Source organism: Arvicanthis niloticus, chromosome 13 (assembly GCF_011762505.2).
Source record: "Arvicanthis niloticus isolate mArvNil1 chromosome 13, mArvNil1.pat.X, whole genome shotgun sequence".
In the NCBI taxonomy this organism is placed as follows: domain Eukaryota; kingdom Metazoa; phylum Chordata; class Mammalia; order Rodentia; family Muridae; genus Arvicanthis; species Arvicanthis niloticus.
Genome location: NC_047670.1, coordinates 26490139 through 26511306, shown reverse-complemented (window position 1 = coordinate 26511306; position 21168 = coordinate 26490139). Strand labels below are relative to the sequence as shown.

Genomic DNA, 21168 nt, shown 5'->3' with positions numbered 1-21168 from the left:
GTGATGAAACAGTTGAGATGTTCAACTTATGGAAGAAAAATGCTATTTTGGGACAATGCTTCAGAGATTTTTTTTCTATGGATGCTTAGCTCTTTTTCTTTTCACCTGTGATGGGCAACTGAGGCAAAGAGTTTTTCCTGTAGTAAATGTCTCACTTCATGACAATCAGGAAATAGAAAATCATAATCTAATTTTTTTTACTACATCTCAATCATTCTGCTGGCTCGAGACCAAGCCTTCAACACCAGCTTTTGCACAACTTTCAAGCAACCAACCATAATAACCATAAATACATTAACAATATCTATCATTTAGCTATAAGCAGTCCAAAGCTGTAATGGCCATTCAAATGTTTTATTCACGATTTGAGCTCAGGGAGAGTTTTAATAAAGACATCCCTTTTAGAGTTGAGTGTTCCAAAGTCTTTCACTCTCTGCAGATTGTTCACTTGTGACTCTCTGTGTTAATTAATATCCATTGCAAGATAAAATTTATCTAATAGAAGTAAGAGTTATATTGATATACAGGTATTGCTATATGAATATGAGAGGTATTTTATCTCTGTGTTTATTTAGCAGAATAATTGTAGTAGGCTTTTCCTTTCGGCCTCATGACATATCTAGTGTCAAATTCTTAGCTGTTTTAGCTGTACTAGGTATGACATGACCATTTAGAGTGAGCCTTAAATCCAATTAAACATATGGTTGGTTACTATCATACTACTTGTGATCTTATTGTACCAGTAATATTCTGCATGCTCACTATTATAGGTCACATGGTTCATAGCTAGATAACACTTTTGATTGCTTTTCTCCACCAGTAGCATGCAATGCACATGCTGGGGTAAAACTTCTCACTGGCACTAGCTCAATTTCTCTTTGACAAAGGACTGAGCATGATGTAATACATTCTTTGCACCAGATATATCAATGGGTAGCATACAAAGTATAGTTGGGGCATTGTCTCCCCCATTATATGGGAACGTTCCTTTCCCATATGGACATATTTCAGGAAGTCTCTGCAGTAGTAGCTTTCCAGGAGACTTTTCATGAGGCCTTCAGTGTGAGTGGCTCTTCCCCTTATACCCTCTTTTACATCACACTCCCATCCCTCCCTCTTTAGTTCTCCTGTTAAAGCTTTGCTTTCAATTTCTTTATAACCCTAAACTACACACTCCCTTTCCTTGGGAAATCCTCATCTTCATGCTGGCAGATCTGTTATTAGCTACCTAGCCTTTTGGTTACTATAAATGAAATACATATCTAAAGCTTAAAATCTAATATCCACGTATAAGAGAAAACATGCATTGTTTATCCAGGATCTGGATTACCTCACCTAAGGTGTTTGCTTCAAGCTCTACCCATTTCTCTTCAAATCTCATAACTCCAATTTTATTAAGAGCCAAATAATATGTTTTGAGAAAAACCCTTTTATTTTGAATATTAAATTGAAGCCATAGGTCAAACAATATGTCTTTTTCATATATATATATATATATATATATATATATATATATATATATATATATATATATATTTGTTTATTTTTTACACTCCAAATTTTATTCCCCCCTCCCCATCCACCCTCCAACTGTTCCACATCCCATACCGCCTCTTCATCCCCTGTCTTCATGAGGACGTTCCAGCCCCCTACCCCACAATCCCCACCCCACCTGACCTCTAAACTCCTTGGGGCTTCCAATCTCTTGAGGATTAGGTGCATCATCTCTGATTGAACACAGACCCGACAGTCCTTTGCTGTATATGTGTTGGGGGCCTCATATTAGCTGGTATATGCTGCCTTTTTGGTGGTCCAGTATTTGAGAGATCTTAGGGGTCCAGATTAATTAAGACTGCTTGTCCTCCTACAGGGTCACCCTCCTCTTCAGCTTCTTCCAGCCTTTCCCTAATTTAACCACAGGGGTCAGTATTTGCAAGCAATAACCTTAAATTTTTCTAAGGAATTTGAAAATTGGAACAAAATTTAACAATACATTTTGAAATTAAGATAACTTTTAGCATTAATAGATGTTTACTCTAGGTTTTAGGAAATTTATTTTTAATTGTGTAGAGAATTATAACTCTTTGAATAGGGTACAAAGTTCATAGTATGTGGGGCAGTGGGCTGTGAGAGGCAGCTGGGTATTTGGTTGAGCGCAGGCTGGGAACCCTGGATACCTTAAAGGGATGGTCGAGTTCAGCCTTGCTCCTGGGTCCTGGGTTCTTTCACTTAGCATCAGCCATCCACAGCACTTGCCAAAGAAAGGTTTGTGGCTTTAGGTCATGTAGCAAAGGCAGCACAGGTAGAGGGCATGACTATAGGCTGCAGAACCTTAAGAGATCTCTGTATTGATGAGATACCTAAAGGCCAGAGGGCATAGCCAATTAAGCATTCCTTCCCAGGCCCACCTCCTTGCAAAAGATATTTGACATCAGGCCATCCCTGAGGACACGAGGTACAGCTTCATCCACTTTCCGCCATGACAATAAACCTTTTAAAACCATGGACTTCCTCTTGTCTTGGGGCCCTCTATGGAGAACCTAGAGGGGGTCTTCAACCAATGAGCAGCCACCTAATCGCCCACCCGAGGACCTCTCTGCATTCCAGCCACAGAGCCCACCGACTCAAGCCAGCTAGCCAAGCCAGCCATGACCCAGTCAAGTGAGTCACCATGACTAAGTCTCTTCTACCCCGAGGGGAGCCGCCGGAGCTTCACTCCCTCTCAGGGCAAGTCCAGCCTGTACGCCCCTGTCTCAGTCCTTCTGTGGTCTCCGTGGGAGCCCAAGGGCTGAAACAAGCTGGTCTCTGACCAGCCACCTCAGCCCGGAGACCCCCCAAATCAAGAACTCTACCCCAGTGGGACCTCAGACTGGAATCTCCCCGTGCCTGGAGTGGAACTCAGTGGCTTCCCCTAGCCCAGCTTTTTCTTTGAAACAATTACTACCTAGTAGTGTACATTAACTGAAATAACTAGAAGTAAATATCATACTTTAGGTACAGTTTATTTGCCAGTAATTTTTATTCAGAGTAGAAAAAATAAGCTTCTTGCATAATAGAATTTAACTCCCTGGTATTAGAGAAAATATGCATTTAAAGATCATGTCTAAATATTGAACACATGAGCTCTATTACATATCTATGTTATATATGCCCAAAACTTAATTAATAATCCTTAAAAATTCAAGACTGAGAATTATTCCTGTCTAACAGAATTGTAGGGTCAAAAATGGAGAAGAGACTTAAGGAAAAGCAATCCAATTACAGGCCCAATTGGGATCCATCTGATGGATCCCAAGGTCTGACACTGTTACTGATGCTACTATGTGCTTTCAGACAGGAGACTAGCATGACTGTCCTCTGAGAGGTCTTACGATCAGCTGATTAAGACAGATTCAGGTACTTACACCGAACCATTGAGCTGAAGTTGGGACCCCTATCATTGAATTAGGGGAAAGATTAAAGAAGCCATAGTGGGAGGGTGACCACATAGGAAGACCAGCAGTTTCAACTAACCCAGACTCCAGGGAGCTCCCAGAGACTGAGCCACCAACCAGGAGCATACACTAATTGGTCCAAAGCCCCTGACACATATATAGCAGAATATAGATAAGATGCTCCCAGTCCTGTAGAGATTTGAGGCACCAGGGAAAAGGGGAGGCCTTGAAGGATGGGACCTTCTCAGAGGCAAGGGGAAGAACTGAGTGAAGAACTGTGGGGTGGAAGACCGGGAGTGGAGCAATGGCTGGAATGTAAATAAATAAAATATGTTTTAAAAAGTATAATTAACAATGGAAAAAAAATCTCACCTAAGTCTAAAATTGTAATTTTATATTAGAGAAATGCTCATGATGATACAATGGATACTGGCAACAATTTAATTGCAGCCTCGTTTTGGAGTTTACTATGACATACAATATGTGTTTTTCAGATCAGTGAACTTCAGCTACTCTGAAAGCTGACAATAGCAATTTAAATTTTTGAATGTTACCAGCGAAGCCAAAATGAGAGTTTAGAGTGCATAGTTTATATCACATATTTTGAAAATATTAAATGTTTTCTTTAATTTGGGGTTGATACCTGATACATTTCAACAAAAATAACAATCTAATAGTCAATCTACTCTTGTAATTTTATCTTATTCATTGTGCTCAAACATGAATAAATTATGACATTTTTCTTAAAAGCAAAAAGGTCTCTAAAATATGTCTTCACATTAAATACTGCAGAACATTCCGGGGATTTGTCACTCATCATTCAGTTGCAGTAATTATTCCTACTATATTTTAAAACAAGTTTTCATTTTAATTTCATAATAATACAATTCCTGAAGTTTGTTGATAAGTTGAAATAGTTTATAAGACAAAATGACATTACTCTTCAGTATACATGCTTCTTAATCTTAATATAGACATTTATTCTAGTATTCCAAATCTACTCTTTGCTGCACATCTGGACAGTAAACAGCCAAGCATCCCTTTTCTGATGACAGCACATGCCATTTTGGGAAAACGCCAGCGATGTTGATCAAAGAACAGCAGTGAACACGCCCACTTAAATTGTATTCTTCTCTTTGAAGTGATAATTATTCTTTGAGATTTCTAGTACTTAGTGTTTTCTGTGAAGCCTATCTTTCTGTAAGATTTTAAAATGTTTTTCTTTATGAAAACCTATTCACCTCTATTTTGCAATGTGGCCTTCTATACTGAAGACATTTGTATTTTACATTGCTTTGTTATTAGTATTACGTATAAATATCACCAGAGACTGCATTTACCAAGATTATTCTTAGAATACACTAGAACGCTGACACACATATATAAGTCATACATAAAACTCAAATATAAATGGAAAATTATTTTTGTTTTTCTAGCATAGATTTTATTGAGGGGAACACTAACTTCTCTTTTTTCTACATTTTCTCAGGATTGGTAGGAGAATGCTTTGTTGTCTGTTTATCATGTTTGTCTCAAATTAAGAAAAGTACCAGTATCTCTAATCTATCATCTATCTATCTATCTATCTATCTATCATCTATCCATCAATAATATTTTTCTTTTTGGTAATATTTCATAGAAGAACTCAAAAATACTAATTATTAGAATGGAGAAGTCACAGAAGTTACTTGGAGGAAAAATATAAACAATATAAATTAATATTTTGATATGTACGCTTACTAATCTCTTCTGACACATTTTGTCGTCTGAAAATTACAAATGTATGAATGTATACTTGAAGACAATGAATTTTATCTTGTGAATGAGGAAGAGAGAAAAGGAGCCTAGTCATACAGATCTCGTCTCCCATCACTGCTGCTACTTCTAGTCACACCTTGTGAGGAGGCGGATGCCTGTTGCAAGGTCATGACACTTAAGCATCTTTGCTCATCTGGGCTTCTAACAAGCATGACTCCTATCAATTCTGTAGCTTGACAGCATCCTTCTGCTTAGAGTCCTTTGTTGTCACCTTAATTAAATTCTACATGGCACACATTGAATGGATCTGATGCCAGTGTCTGTCACTAAGATTAATTTGATGGGTTGACTAGCAGCGCACTCGAGGGAAAATTCTCCAGAAGCCAAGGTATCCTGACAATGAGACGTGGATAATGCAATGAGGTGATTCTTCACAAGTCACTCAGACTTCTGTTTGCAATCCAAGGTGCTAACTGTCTTCTTTCTGAACTTTATTTTCAAGGAAAATAGTTAAGGTATAATATTTCAAAAAGGAGGCAATAGTAAATATTTTGTTAAAAGACAAGATATGTTTATTGCTAACTATAAAGCTTCGTGTGATTTTAAGGAAATAGAAATGTTTAGTTTAAGGTAGTAACTTTACCTCTTCCCTTTACCTTGTATGAAATGATATTGGGAACTAGTATAAAAAATTCTGAAACTTCTCTTAGTATAATTGTTATCTGTTGTTTCATGATACAAAAGTCTGATGTCTGTGTACTGTAAATAGCAGATGATATTCAGCCTCTTTAGTCTACAAGATTCATGACTTTTTAAGTTCTTAATTTTTTTTAGTGATAATAAAGGTTTTGTGGAGCACACACCCTCAAACTCAGCACTCTATGGGCCACAAATTCCAAGCCATTTATATATATATTGACTGTCAGGAACCTTGGACTATAGCGCTAGTCCCTGTAGTAAAGAAACTGATCATGGCTTTTACTATTACTTACCTTTTCTTTTATGGTTCTATTTTTGTTGATAATTGCATATATGTTCTCAATTGGTACAGACTCCAGAAAAATATTACCATTTATCAATAAGTATTGGAACTTTAAAAATTTTTCCATATTTTACTGTGCATTTTCTTTATTTGATAAATGTAGCTTTTCAAGTTTATTTTCTAAAGTGTAATTCTTTTATTCTTTGTATATTAAACTTTCAAAAGTTATTATATTCAAGCACAACTGAATTACTTATTAATTACTTACATCTATATATCGTATATATTATGATATATCTATATGTCTTATTAGATATTACATATTTGATGTGATAAATAAAATTTGTCTTATTAAAACATTAAATTGGCCTCCAGATATTACAGAAAAAAATAAATTTAAAATCTGTGAGGCTTAATCAGTATATTTTGTAACTATCCAGTAATCTTAGCTACCTGGATATTCATAATATAATTTTTCTTTAACTTTAAAAAATATTTCCAAGGCAGAAAATAGAAAGATGAAAATGAAATGTTCCCCTTACATAAAAGCATAATGTTATGAAACATTAAATCTGTTGCAGTTGGAAACACATTTATGGGAAGAACACTTACAATAAAATCACTCAGAAAGTTTCTCTTTTCAGTTTGGGTTCATATATATATATATATATATATATATATATATATATATATGAGTAATATTTGTAAAACAGCCAATGAGCCAATAAATGTCACTTATGGATGACCGAAGACCATAGTGAAGGCCAGGTGTTGTACTACCCTAATGTTATTGTCCATCTCACTGAACAGTCCTCCTATTCCATGGATGAAAAGGATTTGATAAGTAGTAAATTTTTTAACCAGATGAGAGATGCAAACTTCACATGTTCACATTTAAATTTATTGCCAACCTGTGCTGTTTGTTACTTAAAATGTGCCCCGCAGACATTGCAGCATCATCATTACATGACCCTTTACTGGAAATGAGTATATTAGACCTCATTTTCAATTTATTTAGTTACTATTTTTTTATTATGATGTTAAGTGACAATCAGGATAATTCATGTATACTTTCAAATAAGTATGTATTACCATTAATAGTATCATTATTGATATCTTTGACAAAAATGGTCAGTGTTAAATGTCAACTTTTTATTGAATATAGATTTTTCCTCACATATTATATTCTGATTACTGTTTCCCTCCCCTCCCCTCCTCTGAGTTCCTCCCTACCTCCCCTTCCATCTGGATCCCTTTATTTTTTCTTATGAGAAAACAGACAGGCTTATAATAGATAATAATAAAAGAACACACTAAAATAAAATAGTTGAAGCCTAACACATGAGAGTTAGATAAAAGAAACAAACAGAAGAAAAAGAGCCCAAGGTAAGGCATAGGAGACAGAGACCCCTTTATTCATACAGTCAGGAATCCAAAAAAAAAATCTAAACTGGAAGTTGTAACACATATACAAGGGATTAGTAGATTAAAAAGAGAATATATATTTACATATATATTTTTTCACATACACTGCACTGATATATGTGAATATTTATAATCATATATATGAATATATTTTGAAAATATATGATTATATAAATTCACATATATGTGTATATAAGTATTGTGTGATACATATACACACATATTATGTATTAATTGAATATATATGTATATATATATATCAATAATAAGTTAAAATTTGAAAATGTTGATAGCCTTATGTTTGAGAAAAATTACCTCCAAAAATACCATCGAGTTCATTTTTGTTTTGGTCTTCTATTCCAGTGGGCATATGGCCTACTTTTAAGTCATTGATTTCCCCAGAGACACTCTTCTGGAAGAAACTAAATTTTCATTTACAAGTGGTTAAATGTCAACTTGCAAAAATCAAGAATCACTTGAGTAGAACATTTTATTGAATGAACTGTCTCGATCAGGTTGGCCTGTGGTTTGTTTGTGAGAGATTTTCTTGTTAATTGGTGTAAGACACAGTCTATTAAGTGTGGCACCATTCCATAGTATGTGCCCTGAACTTTGTATAAAGGTGGAAAATTCCTAAAGATGAAATGTGATAGCACTGATACACTCATTTTTCTCTCTGCTTATGACTGTGGATGTGAAGGGACTGAGTTCCTGCACTGACTTTCCAAAAATGTTAGAACATACCTTGAAATTGTAAGCCAAATATGCTTACATATTTCATTATGTGCTATGATGTCTTTTCTAGGAATATTTGACACAGAAGTAAATATGAAACTAACATGGAAATCAGTTCCATGACAAGGGTGTATTCCTGGAATGAACCAAGCCATTTTGGTTTTTTTTTTTTTTTTGAGTCTTTGGAAGACTTTAAAACTTTCAGCTGAAAAAGCTATTAAGTGTTCAGAGTTTAATGACCCATTGTAGTAGAAGCTTGAAAAATAAGAACACTGAGAAAAAATGGTTCAGACATGGCTTATGAGGTTTAAGAGAGAGGCAAAGTTTTTATATGAAACTAAGGATTCTTCATTTAATATTTCACAAAGCATCCCTAAGTTCTGATCATGGTAGGACTGAAGAAAGTGCTGTGATTGTCAAAGAGACCAATATCACTGAGGTGAAATCTGAGCTTCACCCTTACAACATGAACTTCTAGCCTCGGGTCAGTATATACAAGTTGTTTTGTAAATGGGCCAAACTATATCGTGAGCTACACCTTAGCAATGTATAAGCACCATCAAGTACTATTTGTTCTGAACACATGAAAATACAAGATGGAGAGGATTAGATGTACAACTAAATATTGGCACCTTGTAGTATTTTAAGAGTCCCTGTACTAGATGCCTGCTGGTAAAGGCAAAGCCACAAATGCATGAGAGATGACAGGATACAGTAGACACAAAGACTGAGAGACATCTGCCAAGGAGAGTTGTATATATGGAATTGATTTGACTTATGAGAAAAACTCTAAGCTCGGCAGTAGGCAGAGCTAGAAAAATGAGACAGCACAGGCCTTTTTGAATCCAGATATGAGTCATTCCCAGATATAGGACAGGCAGCTACAGGAGGATTCCTGTTACACTACAGAATTGTGAGGGGTTTTTTTGTTTATATTGTTTTTTAGAACACTATTTACAAAATTTACACAATTAAGACACTTTGAAATTTTAAAAAATATTTCTTAGATTATTATACAATTGCATCGTCTCCTTTTTTCGTTTTCCGCTTTCAGATACTTATATGTAATCTGTATGTACACATAAATGTTTTGGATATTTAAAGTATTGGGTTTTACAAAAACATATATATATATGTACAAGTATGTATATATAAATGTATGTATACATACATATTCATATAACATGCACATGTACATATAACATATATACATATGTACATAACATACATACATGCATATGTGCCCAAATACATATATACATAATATGCATATATAATATATACACATGTATATAAATGTACATATATATAATATACATATATAATAAATGTTTTAGATATACTGTTAACATTTGTATGCATAAATGTTTAAGATAATCTTGTACTATATTTTTTATTATGAGATGAACTTGTGGCCTTGTGGCAAAAATAGAAAGGTATGTTTTAAAATGTTGTGTTTGTGTATCTAATTGACAAAAGGTAGATTACAATGTCTAGTTTCAAGCCTTAATTTTGCATAATTTGAAATCACATGGAAAGACAGTTTCAGTTTTGAAATAATTAAACCAGTGTTGGCCTTTGGATATTCATGTGGGGAAACATCTCACTTGTTAATTCATGTGTGAAGAGCACCCCACTATAAGCAGTAGTATTCCCTAGGTTGTATTCTGAACTAAGAATAAAAATAGCTAGCTACAAGTCATACATGCAACACGAGTGCATTCATTTTTTTTCTCTTCCTTATGAAGGAAATTATTTCACTTGTCTTTATATTCTGTCTAATCTTTGCTGTTCTCAGTAACTATTCGAGTGAATGAAAAGTCTCCAGAGATAAATTCTGCTAACAAATTGAAGTTTAAATTTACATTGGCTGAAACAAAGAAACCAATCTAAATTTTGTGTACAAATGCTTTTACAGGAATACAGTTGAGATGCAATTTTTGCATAAAAATATTGGCAAACAAATATTTTAACATCTATAGTAATATATACTTATTGTCATCATGTAAATTGGCACTATGGTTTTGGAACTGTGGGTGTATGGTGATACAATATTTCCCACTATCAGTATAAAAGTATAAAAATTACTTTTATAATTTATTTTGTATAAAAAAATTATAAAACTGATAAATATATATGAAAAATGCATTAATTAAAATAATACATGAAACTTATTATTACATATATCTTTATAGACAAATATGTATATTAATATATGTTAAACATTTTAAATAAGATGGAACTGAAATATACCTATGTTTGCAATTTCACAATTTTATATAGTTACATCTTTATATTTATATAAATGAAATAGATATCAAGGATTAAGGAGTCATTAACTAACTAAATGATAAAATTAGGATTATTTTATATTCAACAGACATAAAATATTAAGATAGCAGAGAACATTTTTCTTAAGGCTATAAATAGGGATTTTAGTGAAATTATCATAAGTGAATAGCAATTTTCAAACATGTGAGAATTTCAAATAAGGAAAAGGCTATTAGAAACAAACTAAGGATCAGTATTAGAGACAAACCAGTAGGGAATCAGTACTTAAAAAACTGTGTGATGTTCAGTGTGGTGTAAGTTATTTAAATGAAATGTCTTGAAAATGTTGGAAGCAGTAAGATCTCATTTGTGAAAGTGCTCATTACTTTTGTGTTTGCTATTTCATACATTATTTTTAATGTAGAGAATTTTTGCATTAAATTTTCTGGATGTAAAACTAAAGTATCTAAACTCATAACCGTGTGATTCTAATGACATCTATCTTACGTTCATATAGAATATTTCTCAGTCTCTCATATAAATTGAAGATTATGTGACTATATCTAATCATCATCTAGAAGAAATAAGGTATTAAAAATGATAGAATTTTAAAACTTGAAGGGACTTTACAGATTGTTTTCTCCTATCTCACTAATCTGTAAGAGTTGATTGAAACTGAGGTTCAAAGATGTTAAATGATCTTAAACTTACTCTAATTGAGTCAACAGATGTTATCATTTTCTGTTCAGCACCTGCTTTAGGCAATTTTCAAACATCTGGTTAGAGAGACAAACTCTTTAAAAAAGGTCTTCACTAGCAATTCTGTTTGTCTTTAATTTCTAACCATGTATTAGCTGCAAACATCAGAAACCAAAGGACCCAGAACCCATTAACTCCACCTCCCACAGAAATGTTTTTGTATAGACAGTTAACTCAGTTCAACAGTGCTTTGATGATTTTCTTCTCTGTAGTAGGCTCCATTCTCAACATGATAGCCTCAGTAGTAAACTCAGCAGTCAAGCCTTGTCTGCACATGCTATGAAGCCCAGACAAATGACCAACAATATAGATGTGGAAATTAAAACACAATAATTTGTATTATATGGAACCATATGTAATTTATGGTTGTATGTAACCAGTACAAATGGTCTATCTTGGACTGACTATGAATATAGCATGAAATTTTTAGACAACAGAAGTCATAGGCAGTTTTGGGAACTAATATACTCTCTCTGTTATATCTGAAGTCTACTTTTTGTTTTTAAAGCCTACAACAGCCATTTATAATTTCAATGTGCTTCCTATGAATGGCCAAAGTAGAGTTATTATACTATTTATGAGATCAGATTACTTTAGCTATATATTTTGCCAATATGTCTACATCACTAGGGCAACACCTTATCATTTACTACAATTTTTATGAACACAGACTATAACTACAGTTTTTGAAGATAAATGTATATGGTAGATATCATTATAAAGTTTACATTTAAATGAACAAAATGGCTATTTCAAATCTGCTTACTAATGAAATATTTCATAAAAAATGTTCTTAAAATCCTAACATCAAGTAAAACTCATTTCATTGAGATATCTGAGATACAAAACCATCTTTCCAATTCACATAATACTACACAGCTCATGTCCTTGCTTAGTGTCAATTCTATGCACGTATAATTATCTGCTTTCATTTAGCTTATATAGTACATGTAGCTGTTACTTTGTCTTCTGGCCAGCTGCCCTGTGGTGCAATTGAGGAACCACGGTACTAGCCAACCCACTTCAGGGCTCATGAATTGCTCACTCCTCAATAATAAAATAGCCTGTCTCTCTGTATGTAGCCTTCTAGTAACTTTTTACTCTAGTTATGGATAAGTAAGTTTTGTCAGAAGACTCTTATTAACCCACCACCCATTTCTTTCCCTCTCCTTCCTGTGTGTTTTATTACTCTATATGCCTATAGTTATACAGTATAATTAATGGTTACATTTCTAATAGTCTTAGAAGAAAAATACCACCAAAGTCAAAAACAAAAAACAGGGTTTTTTTTTTACTCATTTAAGACAAAGCGTTATATATATATATCATCTAAAAAATCATAAACTGTGAATATTAAGAAATTAGGAAACAAAAGCATTTTAAACATATTTATAAACAAAACCTTTTAAAAGAGTTTCTGAAATTTGTATACATAGACAGTAGATTCACTGTCATAAAATTTTATCATTAGAGAATATAGTGTTTCAAATAAAACTTGAATGATAAATATGACTTCATAAAGATAACTGAAACTGCTAATTTTGACAGTCAAATTCTACTCTATTTACTAATTTTTTCACCATCAAGAAGATCTTATATGTCACAGACATTACTCAATCATTAATAAAACAGATACAATTACATATGAAGGTTACAGGATTGGTTAATTCTTTGAATGGCTGAATTATTTGCTGAAATTACTTTGGGAGAATTTAAACCTTTTGAATATTGAATATACATGGAAGGAAGAAAATGTTGTGGATATTATATTGTAATGTTTAATGGCTGGAGTCCTTGAAAAATTACACCATAACATACTAAATACCTTGCAATGAGATCTTGATTTAGCTACTTCCCTTCAGTTTCTTTGGAATTCAAGTATTATGTCCATCAACTAAGACATCATAAGAAGGCATAGTTAGTCATATGAGTATAATCTGAAGAATTCTCATGGATTCATCCCAATTCTTTCAAGGAATTGAATTTAAGTGCTAGATTTTACTGCAAAATTAATGTACATTTCATCATATTATTTGAGAATGACATCGTGATAGCACATGTCAAGTTTCTTTTAAAACATTTATTATTTGCCAGAGAACTATACTTACAAATATGGAAATATGGTAAGGTTGCTATTAAATATAGAGAGTGTGCAGATTAAATATGTAACTGCACAGTCAGTAGATCATTGATTAGTTAATGACAGGTATATCCTTAAGAAGGAAAAGTAAATTATTCAAAATAGAAAGAATAGGAGCTATAATTTGGTTTATAACATCAATTGCTAATTTAAAAAAAAATTGGAAGAGATAAAGCAATAGCATGATTTGATAAAATCATTGTGTTAAATGGTTAAAATTTAGAAAATGGTTGGTGAACTCAGATGATGTAAAAATACAAAATTTTTCAGGATGTTTCAATGTCTACTCATAGGAATACAATTTGGAAATTTAAGTCATGTTCTTTTTTCTTTCTTTCTTTGTCATTTTGGATTTCCTTAATTAAAAAAATGGATCTTTCTATTCAATACATAATGATTATAGGTTTCCCTAGTCCAAGTCTTCAGCTTTTTTCAATTCACCCCACATTTCCTTCATCCAAAACCTGGCCCTATTTAGAAAAAAAATAGGTATCTAACATATGGGAATGGCAATAAAATAAAACAAAGTAAAGAATAAAAAGCAAACTAGAATAATGAGGTAAGACTACTAGAAAAATTAGAAGAAAAAGATCCATAGAGAAAGTATGAGAAACACATAATGGGGATACCAGAAAAATGGACAAAACTGGAACCCATAGTATATCCTCATCAGACCTGTTAGTTTAAAAAAACAAAGAAACAACAATACAAAAAAAAAAAAAAAACCTAACCAAACCAAAAGGAAACAAATTAAACAATGTTCTGATACAATATTATGAGACAAACTCCAAAGAAGTTGTTGAGTTTGTTTTGTGTTGGCAATACAGCCAAGCAGTGTATGTCAGATAAGGTTTCATCTGATCCAGTTGTCCTTAAATCAAATCAAATATTGATTAGTTAGTATAGTTTATGTCACTATACTAACAACATATCTCTTAGGCAAGTCAACATTGTAAAATGAAGGGTATATGTACCCTTCAATTTGTTAGCATGCAAAGTACCTTCTAGTACCGTGAGCACTATTCAGTAAGAATGAACTTCCTCCATTGTTAGCTCTAACTTTCTCCTTCCCTTTTGATCTATCCTGACAATATATGTAATCTCTATGAGTTAAATTAGTGACATGTGTCCCTTGAGTCCTCACCACCATTACACCTGTGAAGTAAATTCAGGTCTTAGGAACATACCTCCATGGTCACTACCTATTGTCTTTATGACTTGATGTTAGCCTTGTTTTTTAACATTGTTTTCTTATTTTATGTGTGTGAGTATTTTTCTTCATGTGTGTATGTGTTTATTGTGTGTGCCTTGTATCCTTGCAGAGCAGCAACAGCTGTTGTTGGCTCTGAAACTGGAGTTAAGTTATCATCACTGTGTAGGTGCTAGGGGAAACAACACAGTTCCTCTGCAACAAGTGCTCTTAGCTCCTGAGCCATCTTCTCAGCCCCACTATTACCCTTCTTTTCAAAAGTAATTAGTAAAGGAGTCTCAAAGTGCTTACTTTTCTTATAGAGGACTTCAGATCTTCAAGTATTCAGCTATATTGTTTATTTTTCTTTATTGTTAGTTTTATTGTCCCTGTATTTAATGAAGAAAATAAAGATAATAAAATGTATAAAATTCACATAATATATATATACATGTATATATGTGTATTATTATGCAAATATATTAAGAAAATAATTGAACTTCACTTTGCATTTTAAAATAAATGCAGTAATGTTTTTCATTTTCATTTTTAATTATTATTTTTCTTTTCTTTTATACTACAGATTTTATTTCCCTCCTGGTCCAACTGTTCCACATCACATACCTTCTCCCTGAACCCTTGTCTCCACCCTTGTCTCCACAAGGATGTCCTCACCCCATCATCACCTCACCAGACCACTAAACTCCCTGGGGCCTCCAGTCTCTTAAGGGTTAGGTGCATCTCCTATGACTGAAGCCAGAACTAGCAGTCCTCTGTTATATATGAGTTGGGGGCCCCATATCAGCTGGTGTATGCTACCTGGTTGGTGATCCAGTGTCTGAGAGATCTAAGGTGTCCAGGTTATAGAATGATGTTTCATTAATAGAATGAAACTGGAAAGAAACAATCAGAGAATAATTCTGATAGTACATCCCATGGTGCAGTTGTCAAAATTTTTATTTGAATATATACAGTTTTTATCATCTACTTACAGAGTATAAAGACAAAAGCACAATTTTTCAGGGAGGTTTTTTTAAGATCTCAACTCCTCAGCAAAAACATTCTTGTTATGTTGGTGCTACAAGTTGCTTCTTCCTGCAAAGGCATGTTTTATATTTAAACAAGACAATACAACAATAGTGCACAAAGAAGTATGTTGTTTCGAAAAGCTACTTGTGTCTAGGTCAAGTTTAAGTGAATCATTGTAAAGCACTGGTTAGACAAAGGAGACAAGAGCTATGGAAATCAACCTCAGGCTGGACCATCTGTGTGACAGGCATGACTCCAGGTCAGACATCTGCTTTGTCAAATAGACTTATAAATGGCATGTGAGTAACTGCTTTTTGATTTGCAAGGATAAAATTGCAGAATATTTTTGCAATCTAAAATTATGTTCACATGGGCAAACTTCTTTACATCGAAATTGCAGCTACGTTTTAAATCATGTAATGGCTCAATTACTTCATGCCAATTTTAACATTTGTGGGGTTAAAGAGATTAGTTGATACTCAGGTACTAATTTTTGTCAGGATTTACTTACAACAAGCTGACATCAGTATGAGACCAAGAGTTCAGACTCACTACATGGTAAATGTTGCTAAGAAAAAAATGTTACAATACATTATGAAGAGGTTTTTGCTTAGGGTTTTCAGGAATAGCCAAAGCTTTAAAACTCCCTTTGTATTCTAAGCTCCTACTTCTTTCATATCTATTCATCATATTTTTCTATCTACTAGTCTTATTATTCTCATACAAATATGTCATTTTACAAACTAAGGTCTAGGCTCCATTGTATATTTATAATACTGTTAATGACATAAAAATATAGTGGAAAAGGCAGCTAAATTAATCATTAAGATAAGACTTAATAATTGTGGCACACATACACATGCACACACACATGCACTCACACACACACACACACACACACACACACACAGACACACACACACACAATTTTCTACATGTCCTTTCTAGTTATTTTCTGTAAACGACTTAAGGAAATTAGCTTCCTATCTTCTCTCTCCAGTATCTTTTAGTTACTTTGGTGGCCTATTTTGAGAACCCTGGGGATTTGTAAACAACATTGCTTTTCATGACTTCTTTGCAATTCTCATAAACATATATTTAACCTAGCACTGGAAAACTGTTGAATTTTAATCCCTCTTCCTCTGAAGTCATCATTTTGTACCCACCAGCATCATAAAAAGATTTAAGAGACAAAAAACTATGCTGTTTATTTTACTCTACATTGCTGATAATGAGAAATCTTCATGTTTCAAGGTGAAATTTAATACATTGCATAAAGCTTCCAATGGTACGTTCAAATAATCAAATGAAATAACATTATATAGCAATTGAATTGTGTGTAATCAAAATTATAATAAAGCAATAAGGTAAGGTGAGTCATACATTTAAAGGAATAAGTCTGTACTAGACCCCAAAATGAAGAATTGTGCTGTATACAACTATTGTTTTTTCCCCTACATGTTGGAAGTGACAGAAAGTCATCCCACTCCTTCTGTGGTAATTACATCGATTGCTATTTTAGAGGATGTTATATCAATAAACTAATGAGAGATTTTTGTTTGAGTGTCATATTTAACATTTTTGCCTCAAATAACACATGTTAATTTTATACAATAAGTTTAAGACATATTAGGAGTAAATGATTTTAAATATCTGATGAAATGATTATTAGAAAAAATAAATCTTTTTTATTATTCTTTAGTCTCTTTTTATAATCCAGTCTTTATGCCTTTTTTTGTCTGCCCTTGACTGTTCCTCATCCCATACCTCCTCCTCCCCCAAGCTGCTCCTGTCTCCAAGAAGATGTCCCCCACTTCCCCAAACCCTGCCCCCACCCAACCACATCTTCCCACTTCCTGGGGCCTTAAGTCTCTAGAGAGTTAGGTGCATCTTCTTGCACTGAATCCAGACCAGACAATCCTCTCCTGTATAGGTGTCAGTGGCTTCATATCAGCTGGTGTATGCTGCCTGGTTGGTGGATCAGTGTCTGAGTGATCTCAGCGGTCCAGGTTAGTTGAGACTGCTAGTCTTCCTATAGGGTCTCCCTCCTTTTCAGCTTCTTCTAGCTTTTTCCTAATTCAGCAACAGGGGTCACCAGCTTCTGTCCATTGATTGTGTACAAATATCTTCATCTTACTCTTTCAGCTACTTGTTAGGCCTTTCACAGGGCACACCATAGCATCAGTACTAGTGATAGGCCTTGGGGCCTCCCCTTGAGCTGGATCCCAATTTGGGCCTGTCCCTGGACCTTCTTTCCCTCAGGCTCTTCTCGATATTTAACCCTGCAAATGTTTCAGATAAGAACACTTGTGGGTCAGTGTTTTTGACTGTGAGATGGCAACTTTGTCCTGTCTTTCTACTGGAGGTGGACTCTACAAGTTCCCTCTGACCACTGTAGGGCATTTTATCTAAAGTTCCTTTCTTTGAAACCTGAGAGTCTCTCACCTCCCAGGTCTCTGGTACATTCCAGAAGGTACCTTCACCTCCTACATCCTACCTTCTGAGGTTGCTTGTTTCCATTCTTTCTGTTTGTCCTCAGCGTGAAAGAAAGTCACAACACCAAATTTTATATCTAGAGTGTGGAGGTAACATAATTATATTCTTAGTAATACAAATTCCTTGGAGACAGAGTTCATGGAATCACTATTTAATATTAGTCAGCCTTATGATGAGAAAGGTATGGTAGAGCTTGTGGTGGTTGGAGTGACTAACTTATACGACAGCAGTAACATGAATTGGTCTTTTAACAACTCTTCTGAGCATGTGTCAAAGCCCTTGATTTTGAATTTGATTTTCCCGAATTTCACCTAGCTACACTTGTGGTCCTGTGACTATCAGCTAGAACCTGTAGCCAGAAGTTTCCATACCTTTCCAGCAGAGCACCACCAGCTGGGGTATTTAATCATATGTACTTCTGAGAATCATTTCACTCTAAGACCATAGCAGTGATATCACTAACTCTATACCATAGAAACAAACAAATAATTAAACAAGAATGTTCTAAGAATGTAAATCATGCCATCCATTATATATGTAACATTGAGGAGAACAGAGATAGAGCAATTTTATAAGAAATAATTCATGCTTTCAAACAATACTTTAATGAGTTATGCTTACTTTTGTGGGTTGATAGATATACTTGATTGTAGTTGTCAATACATGGAGATAGCAGCTAGATTTTGATTGATGACTAAGAAGTTTATTGAAGCAAACAAGAAAAATAAACCCAGCTTTCATAGTAGATTACTTCAAATTAAACATTTATTCCAGCAGAGTTATAGGAAACGTCACAGTTATATTAAGATGACAAGATTTAAAAAGCAGAAAAAAATAATTATATAACTTAGAGGAAACATATGACTATCTAAATTCTAATGCTACTCACACTTCTGAATAAGTTTTGAGTATGTTTTGCAAGGAATGAGAATGAGGGTATCATTCAGATGAATGACACATCATACTATTCCTCAGTTGATTTGGTCAAAGGTTAAGTGTGGAAGTGTGCTGGATAGTTTTGCATCCACTTGAAACATGGTAAAGTAGCCAAAAATTTGGGAACCTCAATTAAGAAATGTCTCCATATGATAGGGTTATAGATAGGACTGTTTGAATTTCTGTCCTGATTTCTTTTCATAACAATGATCTGTAAGTGTAAGCCAAATAAACCTTTTCCTCTCTCAATTGCTTTGGTCTTGGTGTTTCATCTCAGCAATAGAAACCCAAGGGCAGAATTCAACATGTCAAATATATATGTCCTAGTACTTTGATTTCAACCTCAATGCTCAGGACTTTTTGCTCTTTTCCATAGTTCATTAAAATTGTCTGCTTCTTTATTATAAGTAATCAACAGCAGACAATACAATTTTATGTTATTTAATGGTAAAAACATATTTTCTTATACATATGTATACGTATACACATTCATATGTCATAAACAAATACACGATACATGCTTGATCACATTTATAATAATGTTTTAATTTTTGAACATAACAAAAGGCAAGAAAGATAGGTCAGTTGTTAAAATATCTGCTACCAACATAATGAACTGGGGTTGGATTCATAGCATCAGTATAAAAAGCAAGGTGGTGTACATCTTAAATATGTGTGCAGAGGAATTGGAACCAGGCAGTTCAGCTCATTGATTAGCCAAAGTAGGTGAATGTTTAATCCCCAAGTATAATGAGGATCTTTGCTTCAAAATATAACATGGATAATAATATAGGATGATACCCAATATCTGCTTCTGGCCTTCACACACACGTACACACTTGGATGCATATGTATACACATACACATTCATAGATGCATATGGACACACCTACATAAACAAACACACACAAACACAAATATACACACAATCCGCATATAAAAAGAGTACACAATATGTGTTAGTTGAATAAAAATATGAACACAAATAATCAATGACAAATAAATACATTATAAAGTTTATGTTTTAATATATTGAAATATTTCTGTATAAAGTATTTATAAAATTTAAGTTAACATTATAGCAACTATTGATGTGTGCCATGCCAGTTTTCAAATATTTTAAATTAATTAATATCATTCGGTTTTATTACAACTATATTGAATAATTACTATTTTAATATCATTTTATACATGATTAAACCATACACAGACTATTTCACAGTTTCCCAGGTTTATTAAACTAGAAAGCTGTAGAGCATATGTTGGTGACCTATTTTACTTCAGTGCCTATATTCTGAAAGACAGTATTCTGCTAATTGGTCATAGTATTGAACTTACTCTTAGTGACTCGCCCATAAATTTATCCATCCCTGGGACCTCTGTGGAGAAGCTTCTATAGCAGATGGTGATCAGCACAAAACTCTATACCTGGACAAGATGCAGAGAATAAATGTGATGTCTGCATCACATACTTTCCTCAAGACTCACAGATTATTGCAAATAGTAGGACTGAGAAGTGTAGACATCAGGAGAAGATGAGTAAACCAACCCACCAACCAACCAATCAACAAACAAGACCCAGCAAAAACCCAGCAGTGTTTTCTAGTCTTCTAAACTTTCCAAAATAGCTGCGCATATGAACTCACAACAGCATTATGGTTGTGACAGCATGCATAAGACTTGCTTGAGCCAGATCAAATCTCAGCATGAATGAGGGAAGTTTACAAAGAATTCCCAATCTTGACAGAGTAGCTGTTGGCTGCGGATAGCTGCTGGTAGAAAGAATTTCTTTTCTCTAAGAGTGTAGTAGCCCGGGTAAGCCAACCACCCTGCAGTGAAAGGCCATACATCCAAGAATATATTGTTGGCACAAATTGGACTTCATGATTCAGGAAGAAAAAAGACATATAATTTTGGGGGTAGGAAAGAAAAGCTGGCAGGAGATGGGGGAGGAGACAATGAATATGACAAAAAATATACAAAACATTTCAGTAAACTATACTCACACATGTAG

General features: G+C 33.9%; 1 protein-coding gene across 1 annotated transcript in view; it reads left to right on the top strand.

Annotated features, from left to right (window-relative positions):
- The window catches only part of Csmd3 (CUB and Sushi multiple domains 3), a 942208-nt gene that overhangs the window by 61875 nt on the left and 859165 nt on the right, over window positions 1-21168 (top strand).